The sequence below is a fragment of the Lolium rigidum genome, chromosome 2 (genome assembly GCF_022539505.1).
Source record: "Lolium rigidum isolate FL_2022 chromosome 2, APGP_CSIRO_Lrig_0.1, whole genome shotgun sequence".
Classification (NCBI taxonomy): domain Eukaryota; kingdom Viridiplantae; phylum Streptophyta; class Magnoliopsida; order Poales; family Poaceae; genus Lolium; species Lolium rigidum.
In genome coordinates this window covers 124,506,226-124,532,954 of record NC_061509.1, presented here as the reverse complement: position 1 = coordinate 124,532,954, position 26,729 = coordinate 124,506,226, and the positions used below count along the sequence as shown (strand labels likewise).

Here is a 26,729-nt window from a genome sequence, read left to right as displayed (position 1 = left end):
ACGCCCTCCTTCGGACTACTTATTCGCCTCGACCTAAAAACGCACGGGGAGAAGTCGAAGTCGCCAGAAACCCTCCAGAACGCCGCCACATCGCGAAACTCCGTCTCGGGAGCCGAAGTCTCCGTTCGGCACTCCGCCGGGACGGGGAATTGGAGGAGATCATCACCGCCATCACCGCCAACGTCTCTCCATCAACCAGCAATGTTTCCCCCATCCATGTGTGAGTAATTCCCCGTTGTAGGCCGAAGGGGATGGTAGGGATTGGATGAGATTGGTCATGTAATAGCATAAGATTGTTAGGGCATAGTGCCTAGTGTCCGTAGATGGTACTTTTATGATATTGTTGCAACTTGTTATGCTTAATGCTTGTCACTAGGGCCCGAGTGCCATGATCTCAGATCCGAACATGTTATTGATTCATGAAGATATTCGTTGTTTATGATCTTACCCGCAAGTTGTATACACATGTCGCTGTCCGGAACCAATGGCCCCGAAGTGACGAAGTTGGGACAACGGAGGGGATGGTAGCGATGTGAGGATCACATGTGTTCACGGAGTGTTAATGCTTTGCTCCGGTACTCTATTAAAGGAGTACCTTAATATCCGATAGTTTCCCTTGAGGCCCGGTGCCACGGTCGGTGATGCGTGTAATTGACACGTCTCGTTGGGAACCCCAAGAGGAAGGTGTGATGCGCACAGCGGCAAGTTTCCCTCGATTAGAAACCAAGGTTTAATCGAACCGAGTAGGAGTCAAGAAGCACGTTGAAGGTTGATGGCGGCGGGATGTAGTGCGGCGCAACACCGGAGATTCCGGCGCCAACGTGGAACCTGCACAACACAACCAAAGTACTTTGCCCCAACGAAACGGTGAGGTTGTCAATCTCACCGGCTTCTTTGTAACAAAGGATTAACCGTATTGTGTGGAAGATGATTGTTTGCGGAGAAAACGGTAAAAACAAGTATTGCAGCAGATTTGTATTTCGGTATTAAAGAATGGACCGGGGTCCACGGTTCACTAGAGGTGTCTCTCCCATAAGATAAAAGCATGTTGGGTGAACAAATTACGGTCGGGCAATTGACAAATAGAGAGGGCATAACAATGCACATACATGACATGATAAGTATAGTGAGATTTAATTGGGCATTACGACAAAGTACATAGACCGCCATCCAATTGCATCTATGCCTAAAAAGTCCACCTTCGGGTTATCATCCGAACCCCCTCCGGTATTAAGTTGCAAAGCAACGAGACAATTGCATTAAGTATGGTGCGTAATGTAATCAACAACTACATCCTCGGACATAGCGCCAATGTTTTATCCCTAGTGGCAACGACACAACACAACCTTAGAACTTTACGTCATTGTCCCGAGTGTCAATGCGAGGCATGAACCCACTATCGAGCATAAATACTCCCTCTTGGAGTTAAAAGTAAAAACTTGGCCAGAGCCTCTACTAGAAACGGAGAGCATGCAAGATCATAAACAACACATGTGTAATAACTTGATAATTAACATGACATGGTATTCTCTATCCATCGGATCCCGACAAACACAACATATAGTATTACGGATAGATGATCTTGATCATGTTAGGCAGCTCACAAGATCCAACAATGAAGCACAATGAGGAGAAGACAACCATCTAGCTACTGCTATGGACCCATAGTCCAGGGGTGAACTACTCACTCATCACTCCGGAGGCGACCATGGCGGTGTAGAGTCCTCCGGGAGATGAATCCCCTCTCCGGCAGGGTGCCGGAGGAGATCTCCGAATCCCCCGAGATGGGATCGGCGGCGGCGGCGTCTCGGTGAGGTTTTCCGTATCGTGGTTTTCGCATCGGGGGTTTCGCGACGGAGGCTTTAAGTAGGCGGAAGGGCAGAGTCGGGGGCCGGCGAGGGGCCCACACCATAGGGCGGCGCGGGCCCCCCCTGGGCCGCGCCGCCGTGTGGTGTCGCCACCTCGTGGCCCCACTTCGTGTGTTCTTCGGTCTTACGGAAGCTCCGTGGAAAAATAGGCCCCTGGGTCTTCGTTTCGTCCAATTCGAGAATATTTCGTTACTAGGATTTCGAAACCAAAAACGGCGGAAAACGGGAGCGGCACTTCGGCATCTTGTTAATAGGTTAGTTCCGAGAAAATGCACGAATATGACATAAAGTGTGCATAAAACATGTAGGTATCATCAATAATATGGCATAGAACATAAGAAATTATCGATACGTCGGAGACGTATCAAGCATCCCCAAGCTTAGTTACGCTCGTCCCGAGCGAGTAAAACGATAACAAAGATAATTTACGAAGTGATATGCCATCATAAACTTGATCATACTATTTGTAAACATATGTAGTGGATGCAGCGATCAAAACAATGGTAATGACATGAGTAAACAAGTGAATCATATAGCAAAGACTTTTCATGAATAGTACTTCAAGACAAGTATTAATAAGTCTTGCATAAGAGTTAACTCATAAAGCAATAAATCAAAGTAAAGGTATTGAAGCAACACAAAGGAAGATTAAGTTTCAGCGGTTGCTTTCAACTTGTAACATGTATATCTCATGGATAATTGTCAACATAGAGTAATATAACAAGTACAATATGCAAGTATGTAGGAATCAATGCACAGTTCACACAAGTGTTTGCTTCTTGAGGTGGAGAGAAATAGGTGAAGCTGACTCAACATAAAAGTAAAGAGAATGGTCCTTCAAAGAGGAAAGCATCGATTGCTATATTTGTGCTAGAGCTTTTATTTTGAAAACATGAAACAATTTTGTCAACGGTAGTAATAAAGCATATGAGTTATGTACATTATATCTTACAAGTTGCAAGTCTCATGCATAGTATACTAATAGTGCCCGCACCTTGTCCTAATTAACTTGGACTACCGGATCTTTGCAATGCACATGTTTTGACCAAGTGTCACAATGGGGTACCTCCATGCCGCCTGTACAAAGGTCTAAGGAGAAAGCTCGCATTTTGGATTTCTCGCTTTTGATTATTCTCAACTTAGACATCCATACCGGGACAACATGGACAACGAGATAATGGACTCCTCTTTAATGCATAAGCATGTGGCAACAATTATTATTCTCATATGAGATTGAGGATATATGTCCAAACTGAAACTTCCACCATGAATCATGGCTTTAGTTAGCGGCCCAAAGTTCTTCTCTAACAATATGCATGCTCCAACCATGAAGGTGGTAGATCTCTCTTGCTTCGGACAAGACGGACATGCATAGCAACTCACATGATATCCAACAAAGAATAGTTGATGGCGTCCCCAGAAACATGGTTATCGCTCAACAAGCAACTTAATAAGAGATAAAGTGCATAAGTACATATTCAATACTACAATAGTTTTTAAGCTATTTGTCCCATGAGCTATATATTGCGAAGGTGAATGATGGAATTTTAAAGGTAGCACTCAAGCAATTTACTTTGGAATGGCGGATAAATACCATGTAGTAGGTAGGTATGGTGGACACAAATGACATAGTGGTTGGCTCAAGTATTTTGGATGCATGAGAAGTATTCCCTCTCGATACACGGTTTAGGCTAGCAAGGTTATTTGAAACAAACACAAGGATGAACGGTACAGCAAAACTCACATAAAAGACATATGGTAAACATTATAAGACTCCATACCGTCTTCCTTGTTGTTCAAAACTCAATACTAGATGTTATCTAGACTCTAGAGAAACCAAATATGCAAACCAAATTAGCAAGCTCTAAGTGTTTCTTCATTAATGGGTGCAAAGTATATGATGCAAGAGCTTAAACATGAGCACAACAATTGCCAAGTATCAAATTATCCAAGACATTTTAGAGTTACTACATGTATCATTTTCCAATTCCAACCATATAACAATTTAACGAAGAAGAACTTCGCCATGAATACTATGAGTAGAGCCTAAGGACATATTTGTCCATATGCAACAACGGAGCGTGTCTCTCTCCCATAAAGTGAATGCTAGGATCCATTTTATTCAAACAAAACAAAAAACAAAAACAAACCGACGCTCCAAGCAAAGTGCATAAGATGTGACGGAATAAAAATATAGTTTCGGGGGAGGAACTCGATAATGTTGTCGATGAAGAAGGGGATGCCTTGGGCATCCCCAAGCTTAGACGCTTGATTCTTCTTAATATATGCAGGGGTGAACCACCGGGGCATCCCCAAGCTTAGAGCTTTCACTCTCCTTGATCATATTGCATCATACTCCTCTCTTGACCCTTGAAAACTTCCTCCACACCAAACTCGAAACAACTCATTAGAGGGTTAGTGCATAATAAAAATTCACATGTTCAGAGGTGACACAATCATTCTTAACACTTCTGGACATTGCATAAAGCTACTGGACATTAGTGGATCAAAGAAATTCATCCAACATAGCAAAAGAGGCAATGCGAAATAAAAGACAGAATCTGTCAAAACAGAACAGTCCGTAAAGATGGATTTTATTAGGCCACCAGACTTGCTCAAACGAAAATGCTCAAATTGAATGAAAGTTGCGTACATATCTGAGGATCATGCTCGTAAATTGGCGTAATTTTCTGAGCTACCTACAGGGAGATAGACCCAGATTCGTGACAGCAAAGAAATCTGGAATTGCGCAGTAATCCAAATCTAGTACTTACTTTTCTATCAAAGACTTTACTTGGCACAACAAAACATAAAACTAAGATAAGGAGAGGTTGCTACAGTAGTAAACAACTTCCAAGACACAAATATAAAACAAAAATACTGGAGTAAAAACATGGGTTGTCTCCCATAAGCGCTTTTCTTTAACGCCTTTCAGCTAGGCGCAGAAAGTGTAACTCAAGTATTATCGCAGGGTGGTGCACCTACAGCGGGGTTTGGAGTTTTCTCAACCATGCATAGTATATTGGATACATAAGTTTCAGCGTCTCCCTTCTCATTAGTCTTGGGCTTGCTACTCTCATCGAACAAATTTTCAGGAACAAGCCAAGCATAGTTATTTTCTAGCGCATCATTCATATCTAGGAGTTTACATGGTATAGGTGCTTTGATCTCCCCACCATCATCAATATTATTAGTGTATCTTATTCTATCCATGTCCATCTTTTCAAGGAGACTAACAAAATTAGTATGAGAACCAAGCATATTAAATTTAGCGAAGACCTTTCTAGCCTCTCTTGCTAGACCACCAAATTCTCTAAGAAGGGTTTCTAAAACAAAATCTTTCTTTTCCCCTCTTCCATATCACCAAGTGTAAAAAACATGTGTTGGATTATAGGATTTAGATTAACAAATTTAGTTTCCAACGAGCGAACTAAAGCAAGACAGCAGCAATTTCATAAGTAGGAGCAAGTTCTACCAAGTGTCTATCTTCAAAATCTTCAACGGTACTAACATGGGTGAAAAATTCTTCGATATTGTTCCTCCCAATTATAGACCCTTGTCCTACCGGTATGTTCTTTGCGGTAAAATTAAAAGGAAACATGATGAATCAAGTAAAGTAAATGCAAGTAAACTAATTTTTTTGTGTTTTTGATATAGAATGCAAGACAGTAAATAAAGTAAAACTAGCAACTAATTTTTTTGTGTTTTGATATAATGCAGCAAACAAAGTAGTAAATAAAATAAAGCAAGACAAAAACAAAGTAAAGAGATTGAGAAGTGGAGACTCCCCTTGCAGCGTGTCTTGATCTCCCCGACAACGGCGCCGGAAATTTGCTTGATGCGTGTAATTGACACGTCCGTTGGGAACCCCAAGAGGAAGGTGTGATGCGCACAGCGGCAAGTTTCCCTCGCTAGAAACCAAGGTTTAATCGAACCGAGAGGAGTCAAGAAGCACGTTGAAGGTTGATGGCGGCGGGATGTAGTGCGGCGCAACACCGGAGATTCCGGCGCCAACGTGGAACCTCGCACAACACAACCAAAGTACTTTGCCCCAACGAAACAGAGTGAGGTTGTCAATCTCACCGGCTTGCCGTAACAAAGGATTAACCGTATTGTGTGGAAGATGATTGTTTGCGAGAGAAAACGGTAAGAAACAAGTATTGTAGCAGATTTGTATTTCGGTATTAAAGAATGGACCGGGGTCCACAGTTCACTAGAGGTGTCTCTCCCATAAGATAAAAGCATGTTGGGTGAACAAATTACGGTCGGGCAATTGACAAATAGAGAGGGCATAACAATGCACATACATGACATGATAAGTATAGTGAGATTTAATTGGGCATTACGACAAAGTACATAGACCGCCATCCAAGCTGCATCTATGCCTAAAAAGTCCACCTTCAGGTTATCGTCCGAACCCCTTCCAGTATTAAGTTGCAAAGCAACAGACAATTGCATTAAGTATGGTGCGTAATGTAATCAACAACTACATCATCGGACATAGCGCCAATGTTTTATCCCTAGTGGCAACAGCACAACACAACCTTAGAACTTTCTGTCACTCGTCCCGGTGTCAATGCGGGCATGAACCCACTATCGAGCATAAATACTCCCTCTTGGAGTTAAAAGTAAAAACTTGGCCGAGCCTCTACTAGAAACGGAGAGCATGCAAGATCATAAACAACACATGTGTAATAACTTGATAATTAACATGACATGGTATTCTCTATCCATCGGATCCCGACAAACACAACATATAGTATTACGGATAGATGATCTTGATCATGTTAGGCAGCTCACAAGATCCAACAATGAAGCACAATGAGGAGAAGACAACCATCTAGCTACTGCTATGGACCCATAGTCCAGGGGTGAACTACTCACTCATCACTCCGGAGGCGACCATGGCGGTGTAGAGTCCTCCGGGAGATGAATCCCCTCTCCCGGCGGGGTGCCGGAGGAGATCTCCGCAATCCCCCGAGATGGGATCGGCGGCGGCGGCGTCTCGGTAAGGTTTTCCGTATCGTGGTTTTTCGCATCGGGGGTTTCGCGACGGAGGCTTTAAGTAGGCGGAAGGGCGTAGTCGGGGGCCGGACGAGGGGCCACACCATAGGGCGGCGCGGGCCCCCCCGGGCCGCGCCGCCTTGTGGTGTCGCCACCTCGTGGCCCCACTTCGTGTGTTCTTCGGTCTTCTCGGAAGCTCCGTGGAAAAATAGGCCCCTGGGTCTTCGTTTCGTCCAATTCCGAGAATATTTCGTTACTAGGATTTCTGAAACCAAAAACAGCGAGAAAACGAGAAGCGGCACTTCGGCATCTTGTTAATAGGTTAGTTCCAGAAAATGCACGAATATGACATAAAGTGTGCATAAAACATGTAGGTATCATCAATAATATGGCATAGAACATAAGAAATTATCGATACGTCGGAGACGTATCAGCTGGTAGGACAAAAGATGTTGTGCAAGTTTCTCATTGCGAGCACGTACGACTATAATTGGAACACATGCCTATTGATTGATTAGTACTTGGACACCGTTTTATTATTATCTGCAAATGCCCTGCTATGATTGTTACATGAGTTTCTCTCATCCATGCAACGCCCGTTATCCGTCCCCGTGCCTACGGTATTTTAATCCTCGCTGTTTACTATAATCACTACTCGCTGTCTTTGTTACTCTCCCGCTCGTTATTTCACTACTACTACTCGCTATAAAACTGTTACTATCGATAAACTCTTGCGAGCAAGTCCGTTTCCAGGTGCAGCTGAATTGACAACTCCGCTGTTAAGGCTTTCAAGTATTCTTTGTCTCCCCTTGTGTCGAATCAATAAATTGGGTAATACTTCCCTCGAAGACTGTTGCGATCCCCTATACTTGTGGGTTATCACCTGTCTTAGCCCGAACTTTGCAGCAATCCTCTGAAACTCGCGATCACAATTATCCGAGCGCGAGATACTTCCATAGACTGTGATGTTTGTTCCATTGTTCCAAGATATTTTCAGCTTGAGGTATGTGTAATGCAGCACAGCCATGAACTTGGCATAAGCTGATCTTCCGAGTATAGCGTGGTACTTTGATTCCCAGTTTACTACTTCAAACTTGATCTTTTCCTTGCTGAAGTTGTCGGGTTTACCAAAGACAACGTTCAAGTAAACTTTGCCAAGAGAGTACGCCGGTGAAGTGGGGAGAATCCCATGGAAACAGGTGTCTATTTCTTCTAACATCCTCATTGTAATTCCCATACTTTTGATCGTATCGAGGAATATCAGATTTAATCCGCTTCCACCGTCCATGAAAACTTTGCTCATCTTAAATCCTCTGATTTGCGCCTCAACTACTAAGGCGGCATGTCCTGGCTTTGGAATTGTCATCGGGTGATCCGCTCTGCTGAACATAATGCTCTGAGATGACCAGTCGATATATTCAGGGATATTAGCCATAATGCTTTCCGCCAGGTTGATTTCTTGAGTGAGTTTCTTCATCTCCCTTCTCGAAACACCAGTCCTGTGAATCATACTCATTTGTCCACGTGGTCGCGGAAAGGACTCGTTAGGGTTGTGAGGCTGAACTTGCTGGACCTGGTGCTGAGGTGGAGGCGGCGGTGGGATTGGTTGCTGCTGCTGCTGGATGAGCTTCTGCATCTCGATGAACTGTCGACAGTCTCTGAGCAGGTGACTTGACTTTACAAGGCTATCCTTTGGGTCAATGTAAGAATGTAGATAACACGGTGCTTCAAGTTGCTCCGTGGCCGATAGGTAAGGTGTGCAAAGACGATTCTTGCTCGGCTGCGTGCTGTGGCATCCTCGTTCATACTGTCGGGGGCGAGTCGCGATTTGCTCTTCTTTTTCGCGGCGTGAGTCCCTTCGTCTTTTCCTTTGCTCCTCTACGGCGCCGAAGCTGCTTCGGCTGCCCTCTCCCGTACTCCTGGATAGGACTGCCACGGCTGTTGCTGGCGTGATATCTTCTAGAACCGAAGTTCTTGTGCTTGATGCGTTTGAACTAGGGAGGCGAAGAAACCCTCTGGAATCGATGATGAAGTGAACACCACCGAAAGTAGTATCCATGTTGCCACGCGACTCTGCGGAGATCGGATGCGACGCCTCGGTGTGCGGTACGAACTCGAAAGATCCGCAGCGAACTGAATCTCTCAGATCTGATGGCGTTGGTGACTCTAGCACGAACGCTGTAGACGTGACCGGAACTGCCGATGACCTGCCTTGTGCCGACAGGGTTCCCACAGACGGTGCCAATTGTCGAGGGTACTCCTCGGCAATGCGCTCCGTTTGGGGCTTAGGGTTGATGGAATCCTCTAGGCTGACACGAGACATTAGTTATTAAACAAGCGGGCAAAGCGATTTACCCAGGTTCGGGGCCCTCGATGAGGTAAAACCCTTACGTCCTGCCTGTCTGATCTTGATTATGAAAATATCCGGTTACAATGGGGTGCCGAAGGTTTCGGCTGTGATCTCGTCGAGAGGCTAAGTACTGCGGGGACCTAGCTCTGGACTTATGGTGGCTAAAGCTGCTAAGATTGATTGTGTCCCTCAGCAGCCCCTCTCCTGGCCCTTATATAGGGAGCCAGGTCTCGAGAGATCTGTCCGGGTACGACTATGTTACAAAGGCCCCTATCTCTAGACTTTCCTTGTATTCTTCGTCTCTTCGTCTTGTTCTTCAAGGAATCTTCTTTGGTACCGACGTAGTGGCCCACCTTGCCATCGGGTGTCTTCATGGGCCTCCAGTTGGGCCATATAGGATAGGGCAATAACAATTACCCGAAGGGTAATGCCCACGTCAACAAATTTGGGTCACCCGAGCTTCCTTCTCGCCAATCTAGATGGACTCACAAGAGCAAGATTGGTAAGGATCTCTCAGATATAGGGCACTCTTGCCACATAAGTTTCTTTTACATGTTGTTGCATAAGCTTGTAGCTGAACGGTTTGTCAAAAGACCCTTACAAGAATGGGGGAGTTGGGGAAACTTAACTAGGAGTGGAAATGATTCATAATGAATCGACATTTGCATGGCTTACTTGGGAGAATAAGCATCAAAATTGAAGAACTATTAGAGAGCTTCTCGAAAATTCGCGAAGTCTTTGATAGTTTAGACACCTCCCACCAAAATGGTCACTAATTTGCCTACACAACTTTCACATGATGCAAGTTTTTTTTGCTGGAAAGTAAATTTGATGTGACTTTTGTTGGTATACCCAAATGCCACGTCTCTCATCCAGATGGGTGTTACACACCGAAAGATGAGAGGCAATATATTGAAACATCAGATCCACTTTTGACTTTGTTGTTGATAGATTCAAACATGTTGTTGAGAAATTTTGGTTTTTAACGTTGTTGGCTTCCTTCAACCTTGTTTCTGAGTACAACCAACGACAAGTAGATGAAAGCATAGCCGTATGCAATGACTTCATGTTCATCACGTGTGCATACATTGTGGGGGAGTTTGCTCTATATATGTTGGTTCTACTCACATCCCTTGCATTAGTTGTAGAGTAGAGCTGGTTTTGATATGGGCTAGTAGCTTTGCGTTACTTGACCATATCAAATACAACCTCTTGTATACAACTTATTCTCGAATAAGTTGCATACTTGTTTCTAATATTCATTATATAAAACCTCTTATTGTGGTTGTCATCAATTACCAAAATGGGGGAGATTGTAAGGGTATATTGCCCCTATGTGTGGTTTTGGTAATTAATGACAACCCATATGGACTAATGTTTTCATTAAGTTTATATGAAGGAATATTCCATAGTTACTACTTGTAGTCCATGTGTTGGATTCAAGTATGGATGCCATGAAGATAAAGATATACCTTGAGTATTGGCATCAAGATCATCGATTTGAAGACATATATGTGATATGATCAAGAAGAACAAATGAAGATGGAGTTCTTATGTGGAACTCAATATTAGCCATGCTCTATCTTATGTAATAAGCATTGAATGATCAAGATCTTGAGTGTTTGATTCAAAGTGAAGAATTCAAGTTATGGCTCTAAGTCGGTGTCATGATAGTCTCATGAGTTGAGCTATGGTTGACTAAGATTTAGAGCATGCAAATAAATGAAGAATTCTTTATACACCTCAAGATAGTATGATAGAGCATGAGAAGGTACGAGGTTTACCAACACAAACAGTGAAGAATAGATTCAAGTTTGGTCAACACATGAAGCATGAAGAATGTGCCACGTGAAGTCATGTGGTATGGTAAGCCTTGTCAATTATGCTTTATGAACTAACCCATCATATATGTGCCCTTGTGTTGTCTATGTGGGTTAGGTATCTTTCCATGGGCATCATCCAAAGTGAGATTTAATATAGCTCATGAGAGGATGACATCAAGTGGTGATCGTCATCAAGGTTGAGTTGGGCAAGTTCAAGTTAAGCATCTCAAGAGGATCATATGCTTGAAGCTTGCCGTCCATTTGGTGATAATGGACATGTGAAGATGTGCATCAATGGAGCTATCCCATCATGGTGTAATGGACATGACATGTGAGTCTTCACGAAGCAACAATGATCAAGTGAGGCATTCCAGCTTAAGTGGAGATTGAAGAGTTATCATCAAGATCAAGCTGGATGCGCAAGGCAAAGGTATGTACTTGCTAGGTTTTCCTTTTACTAGTCTCAAGGTGGTTGTTGGGAGACCGGATTATAGGATAGATAGCCGCACTATCAAGAGGGGCTTTCGGTTTGGTAACTTGATCACATCGTCTTTGGGAGCTCAATCCTTTGCATACTTTGCATATCCCTATTGCTTCTTGGTGTTTCTCTGTGTGAGGTTCTTGAGCTTTTTGCTAGCTTTACAACAAGCCCAAGTTCATCGAAAATGGAATCTGCATGCATCTTCTATTGCGTTTTCGAGTTTGGATGACTTCACCGTTTCTTGACGGTGGGAGACTCACTCTCTAGAATCATCTAAAAATATTCTCTGAGTAGTCTCAATATTTCCAACAAAATTGGTTTCATGTCAATCGGAGTTCGGGAGCATTTTCTGTTTAAAAGAAAAGGAAAAAGGTTTTTCAGGGGGTCCCGAAATCCGGCCTCTGGACCGGCTTGCTGAGTGCTGCTGCCGGTCAGTCCGGCACCCATCCCGGCATGCCGAGTGCTGCTGCTGGGCGGGACAACATCTGGCTTGGCCCACCGAGTGTGGTGCCGACCGGCCCAGCCTCCTGGTCAGCCCGGCCTCTGGCCCGGCTTGCCGGGTGCTGCTGTCGGGCAACCCGACCTCTGGCCCGACATGCCGGGTAGGCTACCAAAATTCCCGGCACCTGGTCTGGCCCTGCCGAGCTGTGTGCCGGGTTGCCCGACTTTGCCTCAAACGACTAGTTTTCTCAGCCCGACTTTTTCCCCAACGGTTATATTTTATCTTACACTATAAATAGGCCTCCTTCCACCTTGGGCTGGGTAAGTTCTCGCACTCTCTCTCCTCCATTGTTGACTTTGAAGAACTTTCCCTATCTCTTGATTCCCCCCATGATTCTTGCTCATTCTTGAGGGATCTAAGAGAGGAGATCTAGATCTACAATCCTCACCAAACCATTTCTCCTCTAAGTGAGGGGAACCCTTTGGATCTAGATCTTGGAGTCATTTGTTGATTTCCTCCTTATTCTTCCTCTCTAATCTCATCCTAGCATTTGTTGCTTTGGTTGGATTTGAGTGTGAAGGATTTGAACACCTTTGGTGTTCTTGCTTTGCATCATTGCATAGTGTTGAGCTCTCCACCACGATTAGTTCGAGTGAGAGACGTGAGATTGTTACTCTTGGAGGGAGACCTCCTAGTTGGCTTGGCGGTTGGTGCTCCGGTGATCTCTTCAAGGAAGATTGTGAAGAGGCCCGGGATTCTCCTTCGTGGAGCTTGTGAAGCGGTTTTGGAGCTTGCCATCTCCGGAGTGGAGGAAAAGATAGCCATAAGGAAAGGGCTATTCCTTCGTGGGATAGGCTCGGAGAATAAGGTGAGCCTTCGTAGCGTTGGGAAATCTTTCGCGGGATCCCCACCTCTCCAAACGTGACGTACCTTCTTGCAAATGAAGGGAACACGGGAATACATCTTTGTCTCCGCCTGCCTCGGTTAACTTTCCTCGTGCTTGAAGTACATATATCTTGATATCACTTGTGCTACATATATCTTGTGCCTATCTTGCTTAGCTCTAGTTGTTGTTGTTACACTTAGTTGAGCCTAGCATATTTAGGATTTGTGCTTGTAAAATAAACATTAGTTTAATTCTGCATTCTTACAAGCCAAATCCATAATAGTTTTTTAAACGCCTATTTACCCCCCTCTAGGCGACATCTCGTCCTTTCACTTAGGAATGGAGGCAGGGTGTGGGGGGTGGGGCCATGCCTCTCCTCCACTGATGCTCAAAATTTTGCTCAAAGCCCCCTATATAATTTGTGGATTGACCCATAATTTTTTAGAAGCTGCATATATGCCCCTTCTAAGTAATGTAGTGTTCAATTGCACCTCTCCCTTTCAACTCTTCCTGACTCTGTCCCTGCACGAGCTCATCTAAATTTAGGAACGACCTGATAAAGAGGTAAGAGAATTAAGAAGTGAATGGAACAAACAAAAACAAAAACACGACAGGGAACACCTTGTAGATAGGATGCCAAACACACATGCATGCTAGGAACACTGGTGGAGGAATCGGGCACGAATTGAGAGTACAAGCCGCACCAAATCACCCGACGAAGAAAGCTCGCTCGCGCCTTTATCTTGTGGGGATCAGAATGAGAAACGGTGAGTTCTCAGAGGAGAGGAGTGGAAAGATCTAGGGTTTGGGTGGGAGTCATAGTTGTGAGTGTGGCGGCATGGAGTTGTTGGGAGTAGTTGTTAAGTAGAAAAGGGAGTGGGGAGTGGTGGCTAGGGTTTGTTATATGGGCCCTTGCAAAAGTGGGCCGCGTTTGCACAAATATCCCATGGAGCCCCAGCAATTTTTCAAAATGATGTTACTTAGAAACACAAATTGCCTATTACTAATTAAAAGAGTACACTTGTTAATCATCAATACTAATAGACATGTCGTCTAACATTGCCCTAATTGCCTCAAGATATCCGGACACGTACACCCTGGCAGGTTCCATAAATCGCCTCTAGTGAATGGCCATGTCCTACCATGGCTGCCTCATTTGGTTCCATCTCCAACTTTTCATGGTCGGAGTAATCGCTCACTTCATTAGTTTCCTTCCATATTCGGACCAACGCTCATTGTAATTGATTTGAGTGCGGACGATCAATCCATAAGAGGTACGAGCACCTCGGGGTTAAGAAGTGCAACTGTAGAACCTACGATTAGTGTGCTTGCCCACAAAAGCTACGAGTATGCGTGAAAATCGGCTACACAAACTCAAACGTCTTCTTTTGTACCGATAAGCATAAGGACACCATTCTGTTTTTGGTCATAGATCCACTTCGGCACTACATCTTCATGAGGAAATTCTAAATTTTACGTTCATGAGATCGAAGAAAAAAATTTTGATCGAGACGAAATAAGTAAGTTATATATCAGCCCCCATCTGACATTGCATATTTGAGTCGCCACACTAGGTACGAGGACAGTCACCGCCGTCGTGCGCTGGTCATCGTTCAGGAAGGAGGGCGAGATTATAGATTTAAGATGAAGCAAGAATTGGCCACGAGGTGGTGGGTCAGAATAGCCATTAATACAAGCATGAGATCAACCATTAACACTATTGACAATCCACGCGTACTACGGTACTAGATGGACCAGGCGCGCGTTGCAGCGCCCGTTTTGTATACATGATGTCCAATAACTTCATTATTGAAAAAAAAAGATGAAATGGATGAGCACTAAGGAAGTGGGTAATCAACATATGATAGATCATCTCTGCCATGTTGCCTGCTCATATGGATGACCAATAAGAAAAATTGGAAATAAATAACTAGTTGGATGTCTGTCATTTCAAAAACAGAAACAACCAGATGGATGCCCCAAATTCAGAACAGGATGAAGCAGCAGGAAATACACGTAGTGTAACTAAGCATTTATACTAATTCTCATGTCAATGGCTACTAAATCTTAACCAGAAAGCACACCAGAGAGATGCTATTGACACTCCACTGGAACACATCAGTATTAAGCAGAGTAATTGCTGATTGTATATATAGCACGCTATGCAGTCCAATCCTGCAATGAGATAAACACAATGATAGTACATGCTACTTTTTGGAGCTTGACATATGGAGGCTTACTGTGCCATGAAAGTGATCAGCAATGATCATACATTTATCTTTTTAGTAATGCTATATACAACATGATTAACCAAACATGAAGAAAATATCTTTAAAAACTCAAGGTGAAAAAGGAAGTTGAGAATTAAAAAGCAGAATGACATTGCACAAACTCCAGTGGATACAAGTCCCTAATATAATACAAGAACTCATGAAGCCAGTCACGCTAAGTCAGCATTCAACTGCAGTTTCTTATTTCCCCTGAGAAGGCATTCGCCACCTTTAGTATATGCATATGCTCACTAACAGATTTAGAATAGAAAATGAGGTGTGTGTGAAGTCTGAAAAGAAATTAAGCTACATTACACTTGTTTGGTCTGAAGTAAACCAATACTAAGAAATAGAGAAGAAGACATTTGCCTTGTGGTTTACTTTTTTCCATATTTTTATAGGAATTAATGTCTTCTCCACCTGATGAACTAAAGATGCATTTTCGATGTCACCATCTATCCACCAATCTTCAAGCATGTAAAAACATTAATAAGTAAATTTATGCAATGAGAAAAAAATGACAGGAAGCATATTTAAAATGAAAAGGCCACTAATTGACAATAAGATTCAGGTCAGTCACCGCCTCCATCCCTCTAGTAGAATCTATAGTTGTTCGGACTGTCAACCTAGACCATTTAACAACAATATTTCGGCAGTGAATGAAGAAACCATGAGTTTATACCCGATCTTGTTCTTGCCATCCTTGATCATTGTTTCTATCCAGAACCAACAAAATGGTGCTAATGCAATTTGTGCTTGGCCTCGGCATATAAATCTGAATGTGTACCAGAATATCTCGTAATCAGATTGTCAAATAAATAGTTGGTCTGCACAAATATGAACATGGTTGCTGATAGACATTAAATCTGCTAGGAGGAGGAATTGACAGTACGAACCTTTGCAATCCCAGGTTTGCTTTCTAGCTGTGCTACTCATTTAGAATTTTGTTAAGAGAGATAAAAGAGATGTAGAAGAGAACATTGCAATCCCATGATTGCTAGTTAGGAGCCCTGATTTTGGCGCACACAAACACATGCACAAAGAAAAACAGATTAGAAGGATGTGTCATGGACTCATGGAAGATAGATTAAGGAATTAGTACATGGATAACATGACATTAAAAGGTGACAGGGATAATATACTATCCTTCATACATAAGTTTATCTAATAAATGCTTCTAAGCAATATCAAGATGTGTTATATGTATTTTTGCATTGGTTACTGTGCATACATCATACATGTTGCTCGAGGAGGCGAGGAAGGACATTCCCCATTCCATTATGGTTGGACGTTGGAATGTTTGAACTCTACTACTCCCTCCTGCCCATTTTATGTTGCGCATAATTTTTCGTGGAAGTCACACTATGCAAACTTTGACCAAGAATATAGATAATAATACAAAGATTTACTATGACAGATGCATATAATATGAAAATATATTTCATGACAATTCTAAAAATATTATTCTTCTATCGTATATGTTTATATTTTTATCAATATAGATGATAAATTTTTATGAAGTTTGACTTTGACCAAATTTTATATTCAACATATTTTGGGCAGGAGGGAGTACCTTTTGCCTAAGCATCTGATGAACAATTCAAAATAAATTGATGTATAATAAATACAGCCTGAAAATCCTCCTTATTATAATACAGAACTGCAATTGTGTGATGAAATACTATGAAAAATGTTTTGAATGGGAAAATGTTGAGCAGTCAAAGCTGCTAGCTCTAAGTGTAGCATGGAAGTTACTAATTCTCTAACTCATATTTATTTTAATAGACCCTTCTTGACAGTTATATTATAAAAATGCATTCAGGATTACAAGTTAATGGCATAATATATACTCCTATTTAATGAACGATTATTGGGGTAGACAATGTTTCTTTGTTACTACCTTGACTGAAATTGTATCATTCATGTCCATAATCTGGAGGAGACACGCTCACAGCAAAACTGGAGTATGGCAATACATTATGCATAAATGAATGGGAGAAACCAGCTATGGTTGTGTAGTTGTAATCTGCAAAGCAAGAAATTTAGATCATTCCAAGACGTGAATCTATAAAGAACAAGATTGTCATTGCGTCCTGAACATGACTCATTCATAATAATCGTATCCATTACATGACAAACAGGTATATAGGGCTTCAGAAACTTGCCTATTGAAATCTGCAGGGTGCCAATTCAACTAGCTGATGGATTGTAGAGACTGCCCTCCTTGTTGATGCAGCTATGTGAGCATGGTTTAAAAATGGAGCACTCGGTCAATATCTTGCCAACAGACACGTGAAAGCAAACAGATATAAAAAAAATGGCTTGTTCTTCCGACAAATAAGTTCAGAAAAATTGAAGTAACAAGAAAACAAATATACCTTGGCATCCACCGGGCACTTGTAGGTACGGGCTCCCCTGAATTCTATTGGTACAATTGCAGAGCTTTCCAATTCGCTTGAACAAGTTATAGCAGTAAGAATTCTCCTTGCAAGGATATGATGCAGAGTGTTTTGTTGACTTTTTGCAGCCTTGAAGAACATAGTACTACCACGCCGGCAGTCCCTGACGAACAAGACAACCACCCGTTGGAAACCAAGTTGGGGCGCGGTTCGTCCACCAGCTGTGGCCATCAGCGTCGACCTCAATCTCGCGGCCGCCGACAGCGCTAGGGTTTGCCTACACCGCGACCTGATTTGGTTTGAAGAGAGAAAGAGAGATGGGCATGGAGAGGTGGCCTCATCCGGTCGCCATTGTTCCAGATGGAGGCGGCAGTAACGGAGATGACGTTGGGAGGCGCAGTGATGGCTGGTGGAGTCTGGCGGCAGCGGTCTGTGGAGAAGAGGATGAGATGTGGGCTGCGACGTCATCCCAAATAGTGCACGCAGAAGACCAACCTCGTCACGGGAGAAGACAGAGTACTTCGTGTTGTGCCGCCTCTCCCATACAGCCAGGCTACGACACGGGTGCACAAATCAACGAACTCAAGCGGTGAAAAAAACCAACACGCTTGCAGGTGGAGCCGAACCCAGCGGACACCGTGGAGCAACCACAGGGCTTCAAACCCTGGGAACTTAGGGCATCTCCAACCAGCTAACCCAAACGGACGCGCTAGGCCGTCTGTTTTGGGCTGTTTGGGTGGCCGAGCGGACGCGCAGACGGAGCCCCGCGTCCGCGCGTCTGTTTGGGTCGCGCCCTGCGCCCAATGCGGCAGGTTTGGGTCGCGGCTCCGTACAATACTTTTTCTTGTAAATCCACTATAAAAATACACTTTTCCTAATAAACAGCTGTCTGTTTTGTAATTGGTGCACAGACACATTTTTTCACCGTCCGATCTCTTTCACGAATCTCGGCACCGTAAGCCTCTCTTTCTTTCATTTTCTCTTTGGCGTGGCCGTCCTGTGTCACCGTGTGGGCTGAGTCAACGAAACAGCCTTTGAGTTCCTTTTTTTTCCAACTTCATTTCCTTCGTCTTTCTCGTTTCGCTCGGGAGAGGAGGTGGAAGCCAGGGCGGAGAGGCCTGCGGCGACGCCGTAGCCTGCTCGGCCGGTGTAGGAGGCAGAGGGGATTCGCGAGCTGGGAAGACCGACCACGGGCAGAGCGCTGATCTCCCAGCAGCCGGAGCGAGAGCCGCGACTCGCATTCCTCCTCGAGCTACGCTAAATAGATCGCCAATTCATGAGCGTCAAAAGCATGTGCGCCGCCGGGTTATGGGTATGCATCGGACCTTCTTCCTCTGTTGCTTGAGTTATCTGATTTTGTTCTATTATCTGGTAGGTGTGATGGTTTTGCTTGGGCGTGGTATCGCCGTAGCGTTGTCGTCGTGAGATTTGAGAATTCAATTTGCTATTATTTGTGGTTGGGCCAAGTCGTATTTTTGTTGGAGCGCGGCAGATGTACCTAGAGAGCTCGGATTTGGGCGTTACGGAGTTCTTCCTCATTTGGTCCACTCTATTTGTTCCTGATGCTGGTGGTTGAGTTCTGTGTTAGTTTAGATTTCAGTTTTAGGTGCGCGAGCTTGTTGATTATATTAGGCTTTTAGTTGATTTCAGATTAGATTGAAAGTGTGTGCTGTGTGCACATGTTGGATTAGTTAGGGTTTATGTTTGTGTCTACTTTTGAGTACTTCTGGTCAGCGGCGGAGCCAGCTCATGTTTAATGCCTGGGCAAGTTACAAGTGCAGCAGCTAAACATTTTTGCCCCAAGCAAACCCTTAGCTGAATCAAGTTTCTCTGCTGCAGTGTCAAGGAAATAAACTAGTGGGAGCCTCGGCAGCCACCTGGGCACGCCAGGTTTCGGCGCTGCCACTGTTTCCGATGTATGGTACTGCTTTTTATATTATTGATGGATTTTTTTGATTGAGATAGGTTCTGTTGCAGTCTGAGATTGTTGTAATTTTGACATTTCTACTGTCCATCAGCTATTTGTTGCTTAGGTCATGTTATATCAGACAACCTGAAGCTTTTAGAATCACTCCTATGTTATCATCCTCTATTGCGATAGTTGCTTTTGAGTTCAGCTGTCTACGAACCTGGATACCATTCATCCTATTCTATTAGAGTTTATCGTTCATTGTAATATGAGTATGCAGTGGGGAAGCTGCAAACAAATACATGGGTGGGGCAAATTAAAGAAGAGGAAAAATATCACGTCTTAGCTAGTGTGCTGCTGCTGTTAAAGTGTTAAAGGCTAATTTGAAGATACAGGGGATTTTTCTTGGAAACTATCCAATCGCTAGCTAATAATCTACCAATATGGGAAAGAAAAAATATAAACATGCTAGTGTGTTGTCTTTTCTGCAATTGAAGGGAAAGTGGACGTGAGCTGCTCCATTGATGCGTGGGCTTGCTGCTGCAACGCCGTCGACGCTGCCAGGCAGCTAGACACGACAGGTTGTATTTCAGTCATTATCGGAATTCAAAATCATCCGCAGTTTTGTTATATTTTAATCATTCGATCTTCATTTCTTTCAGTCTCGATCTTCATTTATTTCTGTCCTTCTCATTTTTCTATGTTTTGTTCTTATGTTTCTTATGGCCTTCTCATTGTTCTAAGTCATGTTCTTCAGTCTTTCAATCTTCATTTTAAGGAACTTCCTCTGTCCTTGGAAGCCTACAAGTGAAGAACTCACTAATCTCGAGTCCACCATGGGAGAGCTCACTAATCTCAGTGTTCTTTAGTGTTTCATTCTCCAGTTACCTATTTGTTCTTTAGTATTAGTATTCAGCTTTCTGTTATTCACTGTCAGTCATCTCACTCTTGTTCGTCTTCATTATCCCATTCTCTCTTTGTATTTATCCATTATTGATTTCAGTACTTCAACATTTTCATGTTCTCATTCGATCTTGAGCCTTTCAGATTGCTTTTTACAGTCACTCAGTAACTTGTTTCTCAGTGTATTTCTTAAGCATCTGAATTCTCCAGTCTATTTTATTTAACTTTCAGTATTTCACTTTTTCATTACTTCTTTCATTCTCTCTTTTTGAATTCTTTGTATTTATCAGAATTCTTAAGTATCTTGGTTCAGTTCTTATGTTTTTCACTACTTCAGTTCTTCATTCAGTTTAGTTTTCAAAAGTTGTTGATTTCAGAGTTCAGATGTTCTTCATCAGTTTCTTTCTTCGTTCATTCGTTCATTCATTTATTCTTTCTTTCTTTCTTAATTCATTTGTTTGTTTTCTTCATTTCCTCAGGTGCTAGTCCTTCTTTCTTCAGTCATTCATTATCCATGGCATTAGTTCTTTAGTTATCTTTCTCTATGTCGTTAACGTTTCATTCATTTCTTTTTTTATTAAATTATTCTTCAGTCCCTTAGTCTCTCTTTCTTCATTATATAGCATATGTAAATGCATTTGAAGCATATTTTCTTGATTGCTTCATTCACTTGCATTTATTACTTCATTCTCTCTGTCTATCTAACTCCTTATGGAAGCGTATTGATTTTTCTTTAGACCCCCAGTAATTAGTCATTTGTACACAGTGTATGTTTCTTCATTCTTATTCTGTCTCTCTTCAGCCATTCAATTTTGAATTATTCAGTCACTTGTTTATTCAACCTTCTTTAGTCTTCAATTGTTAAGTTTGTTGTTCAGTCCTGAAATCGGAAGACTTCATAGATTTGGTGAGCCTATACACATTGTATTGTCTTTCAGTCCTTCTATTCTTCAGTCTGTCATATTTCCTCGATCATCGGTTACTATCTCCAGTTTGTCCATCAGTATCTATTGGTCCTATGTTCAGCCATCCCTCCCTGCTTGGTGCCCTACTTATGTCCTTTGTGTTCCTATGGGTTTACATGCACTTCTAGTATGGGAACCATCAGCAAGTCCATCAAATTTTGTTGCCCTTCTAGTGGAAGTTCCCGGCTGAGCCTGATTCGCTAGGAAGTGGCTCCACCACTGGTGGCAATGAAGTGTGTGGTGCATACTAGACGATTTCTCTCAGGTAGTTTAGCCAGGATATTTGTGGTGCATACTTGATGCTCTTTGTCATGATTTTTTATTAGTGTTTGCCTCAGTTTGGCATCTTAAGATTATTATTTAACAACAGGAAGTTACTTAGCGGCAAACCCATAGCAGCAACTTGGCCCGCAACGGAAATTGCAGCAGCTCCCAAACCTGCAGCCACTACCAAACCTGGTAAGTGTAACTTGGTTCAGTATTATCAGTTTAATTTTCTGGAAGAGTTTGTACACACTCTTATCCTGTAGGTTTTATTTACCCACACACATGGTGTATTCTTCTCATTTTTAAGAAGATGAGGGAAGTTTGCTAATAAAGTGTGGCTCATAGGGGAACTTACATATGCAGCGCAAAAAAATTAGATGAACTTGCTGATTGTTTCCATTCATAAATGCTAGTTAGCTTGGTTTTTCATATTATTGTTGGGCTTTACTGTCTGTGTTAGTCTCAAAGAGTGGGTTTCGTTTTGCTTTTAGTTCATGTTTTGCACTTATTTTTTGTTGGATGCTGGTAGTAATTTGCATGTAGGTGTTCCAGGTATGTGCAGTTAAACAAGAGTATAGAAAAGCAGGTGTACTGCAGTCCTCAATCCAGTTTTGCAATCTGTCAACAAAATTCACGTTTTCGCATGACATGGAGTTTCAGGTGCACACCTTGGACTGACTAGAATCTCCAAATTGAAGTAAGTTTTATTGCAGAACCGGCTTGTCCTTTTGTTCTTTGGTTTTACTTCTAGATATGATTCTTCACCTTCTTTTCCCTGGATCTTTTCCTGTGAGACTTTCTTGATCTTGATCTTACAGAAACGAAAAAAAAGGCTATGGCAGCTGGAGCAGAAGGAAGAGGTGGTTGCGCTCATGTTTCAGTTTGCTTGATGGACAGGAAGGTCGATCAGGCTTTATGATATTTCAGTGTTTACATGTGGTCTTTGCATGTTCTGGGCCTCAGGACACCCACCTTAGGGTTAAATCGATGAATACACGTGGGCTGAGAAATGGAGCCGTTGAGTTAGTTAAAAATGAGAGTCGCAGACTGGAAGAAAACGGAAGGAAATATGTCTGTTTCCCGCTACTGAAAACAGACACTTTTTTGGTTAACTGCTTCATTTTTCATTGAGAGTTTTAGTTGTACAACTGTCATATTCTGATTGGTTGTAGAAAAGTGTCTGTTGGTGAATTGAAAAACAGACAGCTGCTATATAGTCACTCCCTAAAAATACAAAATAAATTGTAGAAAATATATAAAATAGTTCAAATGATCAAAATTTATTACACATTACATTGTCCACGTAATCAAGGATAAAGTATTATTCAAAAAAAATGAAAAAACGATACAAATGATGTAGGCTTCCGGATTTCCTTCATCATTGTTGTTTGCAGCATTGTTGCCTACATGCTGCCAGATGTGCTCGATCAAATCTGCCTGCAGCTGGTTGTGTACAGCTAGATCTCGAATTTCATGGTGTGCATAAAGAATTTCCTGGAATGATGCCGGGCCACCTTGAGGAGTAACCAACTCTCCCTGGCCCTCCCAGTCATTATCATAGAGTGAATCATCCCGCTCTACCTCAACAATCATGTTATGCATGATTACACATGCGGTCATCACCTCCCACGAGTTTGCACATCCCGGGCTCGGCGAGGTGTCCGACGATAGCCCAACGAGCTTGGAGGATGCCAAACGCCCGCTCGACATCTTTCCGGGCTGCCTCCTCGCTCTTTGGCAAACCTTGCCTCCCGCTCTCGAGTTGGGTTTTCGGATTGTCTTCACGAGTGTAGCCCAAGGTGGATAGATACCATCAGCAAGGTAGTACCCCTTGGTGTAGTGGTGGCCATTGATCTCAAAATCCACATCGTGGGACCGACCGTACGCTAGCCTATCAAACACCGGAGAGCGCTGCAGCGACATTGATGTCATTGTGCGAGCCGGCCATTCCGAAGAATGAGTGCCAAATCCATGTATCCTCGTGAAGCAACAGCTTCAAGAATGACTATGCACCCCTCGGAATGGCTATCTGTATGCCCTCGCCAACCAAAGGGCAGTTCTTCCACTCCCGTGCATGCGAGTCTATGTGCCGCCAAGCATCCCAGGAAACCCCCGGAAGCGTTGATTGACAATGGACGAGCCGTGTCCTCCGCATTAGGTTGCCGGAGGTACTTGTTTCTCCGAATGAACCGATCACAGCTCCGCAAAACCCGTACATCGCTTCCAAGCCGGTAGACTCACTCATGCGCGTGTACTCATCTACGAAATCACCGGCAACGCCATATGCAAGCATCCTAATCGCTGCCGTGCATTTCTGGTACGAAGAGAGGCCTACCTTGCCAATTGCATCCACTTTCGCGTGGAAGTAGTCGTCGTAGAGCTTGACGCCATCCATTATCCGGCGGAACAACGGTCTGGACATCCGAAAACGACGGCGAAACATGGCCGGCGTGTACAATGCCTTGGGTTGGAAGTAATCGGTGAAGAGTTGGTCCTGGCCGCGTTCTCTTTTGCGGTCCAAGGCGGCGCGCGCCCGGCAAGGACCCCGGTGCACGGGGATCTCGCGAGACAATGTGATCGTGGATGATCAGCGCAGCATCCGTGAAAAATTCGTCGTCCGAGTCCTCGTCGGACGACGTGTCGATGAAGTTCTTGAAGAAGTAGTCGTCGTCGCTGTCCACCATGATCTACAGATGAAAAATGACAAATTTTAGTATGCCCATTTCATCGAACACGTCGCACGCGGAGGCCATCCAGTGCGTCCGTAGGGACCTGCAGGCCATGGCCGTCTCGGCCGACTTGCGGTCTGCAAACACGGTGCACGAGAGCTCACCTCCGGCGGCAACGGCGCAGCTGCGAACGGCGGGAGGTCTCGCGACGGTGGGAGGACAGCGGCGACGGCGTCCTCCGACTCTGCTACGACGCGGCGAAAGCAGCGCGGGGCCGCGGTCTATGCTTCCGCCCCGCTTGCCGGCGTCTCGACGACGGTGGCCGGCGTCGACGCCTCTCCCAAATCGCCGGTCCTTGGCTGCCGGCGGAGCGGCGGGAGATGTGTGCGAGGGGTTTGTGTTTTGGGAGACAGACAGGCGGGCCAGGGGGACAAGGGGAGGACGCGAGCGACCAGCATCCGGCGTCCGCGGCCACGCAAACTCGTCCCATATTTGGGCCGGGTTTGGGTCGTCCCGGACGCCGCGGCCATCCGTTTTAGGGATGGGTCCGCGCGCTGGGCCGCGTTTTTGTCCGGTTGGACCCATCCAGAAGCGCGGGCGCAGTTTGGGTCGCCCCGTTGGAGATGCCCTTAGAGCATCTCCAGCCGCGTCCCCGAAACCGTCCCCCAAACCGCGCCGGATTGAGCATTTGGGGGACGTGTTTTGTTCGTGCCGCGTTTGGGGGACGTCGCTCCCCAGCCGCGTCCCCCAAACGCCGCCCCCAAACATTTAAAATAATTTTTTTAACACATAAACCATTTATATCAAATGTAGCATATGAAAAAAAATGTTTTCGAGGATTGTTTTCAAATTAAATTACAACAAACAATAAAACAAGTAATCAAATATAATAAAAAGGGCTAGATGATACATCAAGGTGCCACGGTATTTCCTTTGATCCTCCACAAATGCTCAACGAGATCAGCTTGAAGTTGCTCATGCACATTGCCGTCACGGATCTCTGCGTGCATGGCGAGAAAATCAGCAAAATCTGCGAGCAACTCATGATCAACCTCCGCGAGAGGGCCTTGACACTCATAGGGACCAACATGTGACCTAACATGATTCTTGCGGTCATCCTCGATGATCATGTTGTGCATGATCACACAAGCCTCGCATCACCTCCCACATTTGGTCGTGAGACCAGCTTAGAGCAGGGTACCGGACAATGGCAAATTGTGCTTGAAGCACACCAAATGCCCGCTCGACATCCTTCCCGCAAGCCTCCTGTCGTGTAGCAAAGTGAGAATTCCTCGGACCTGATGGATTCGAGATTGTTTTGACAAAAGTGGCCCATTTTGGATATATACCATCGGCTAGATAATAGCCTTTGGTATATTGGTGGCCATTGATCTCATAGTTGCATGGTGGAGCATGCCCTTCCACTAGTCTGCTGAACACCGGAGACCGCTGCAACACGTTGATGTCATTGTGTGATCCCGCCATGCCAAAGAAAGAATGCCAAATCCATGCCCAGTGGATGCAATCGATGCTTCCAAGCATTCCAGGAAATCCTCTGGCAGCATTTTGTGCCATGATCCTTGCAGTCTCTTCCTCAGTTGGCCCTCTCAAGTAGTATTTGCCAAACTTTCCCACCACAGCTCGGCAAAACTTGTACATGCACTCAATGGCGGTAGACTCACTCATGCGAAGGTAGTCGTCCCGTGTATCGGCAGGTGCTCCGTATGCAAGCATCCTCATGGCGGCGGTGCACTTCGAATGGATGAGAACCCGAGAACGCCTACAGCGTCGACCTTGAGCTTGAAGTAGGGGTCGAACTCTCGAACGCCGTGGAGGATATTCATGAACAGGCCCTTGCTCATCCCTGTACCGGCGCGAGAAAATTGTCGGCATGTGTTGCCCCATCGGCGAAGTAGTCATTGTGCAGCATGGCATGCCCCTCCATCCTCTCGCCGGGCTTCGACTTCCTTCTTCCCGGCCTTGATCCTCCGCGGCGCGGCCTTTTCCTCTTCTCCGCCTCGGCGTCAAGCATGTCCTGGAGGGACGCGATGATCAGCAAATGCTCCCGCAGGTCGTCGTCGAACGCTTGCTCGTCCTCCAGCAGCAGGGCAACCATCTCATCGTCGCTGTCCATGGCTAAAGCAAAATCACTACAAAGGAAAATATATTTTTTGACAAATCACTTTCGTCATGTATAAGCCAAAATTCGTCAACGATTACATTGGGGTGACGAATTTTGATCGTCAAGGGGTTCGTCGCAGAAGCTCCGTCATAAAATATCGGGGGTGACGGTATGCTCATTTTCATCAACGTCAAACGTTTGATTGTGACGACTTAGAAATCCGTCAACGTTTAGTGTTAATCGTTGACAGACAGATTTGTCACTAAAAATTGGGAATTTCGTCAATATCAAAATGCTAGGAAGAATCTGATTGGTCCAAAAAATCGACATGGCCTTACATGTGGGTCCCATCATGCTGATGTGGCTGCTGA

The 26,729-nt window shown here is 44.2% G+C and overlaps 3 long non-coding RNA genes across 3 annotated transcripts; 2 read left to right on the top strand and 1 right to left on the bottom strand.

Moving 5' to 3' along the window:
• Positions 1 to 14,785: 14,785 nt before the first annotated feature.
• LOC124687177 lies at positions 14,786 to 16,483 on the bottom strand. Its single transcript, XR_006998126.1, has 2 exons — positions 16,021 to 16,483; positions 14,786 to 15,899 (listed from the first exon to the last, which is right to left on the bottom strand). It is a non-coding gene; the product is annotated as an uncharacterized LOC124687177 (long non-coding RNA).
• A 2,201-nt stretch (positions 16,484 to 18,684) lies between these two features.
• LOC124687176 lies at positions 18,685 to 19,565 on the top strand. The gene is made up of 2 exons (XR_006998125.1): positions 18,685 to 18,835; positions 19,363 to 19,565. It is a non-coding gene; the product is annotated as an uncharacterized LOC124687176 (long non-coding RNA).
• A 1,827-nt stretch (positions 19,566 to 21,392) lies between these two features.
• Positions 21,393 to 22,157, top strand: LOC124687175. Its single transcript, XR_006998124.1, has 3 exons — positions 21,393 to 21,565; positions 21,671 to 21,759; positions 22,120 to 22,157. It is a non-coding gene; the product is annotated as an uncharacterized LOC124687175 (long non-coding RNA).
• Positions 22,158 to 26,729: the final 4,572 nt, after the last annotated feature.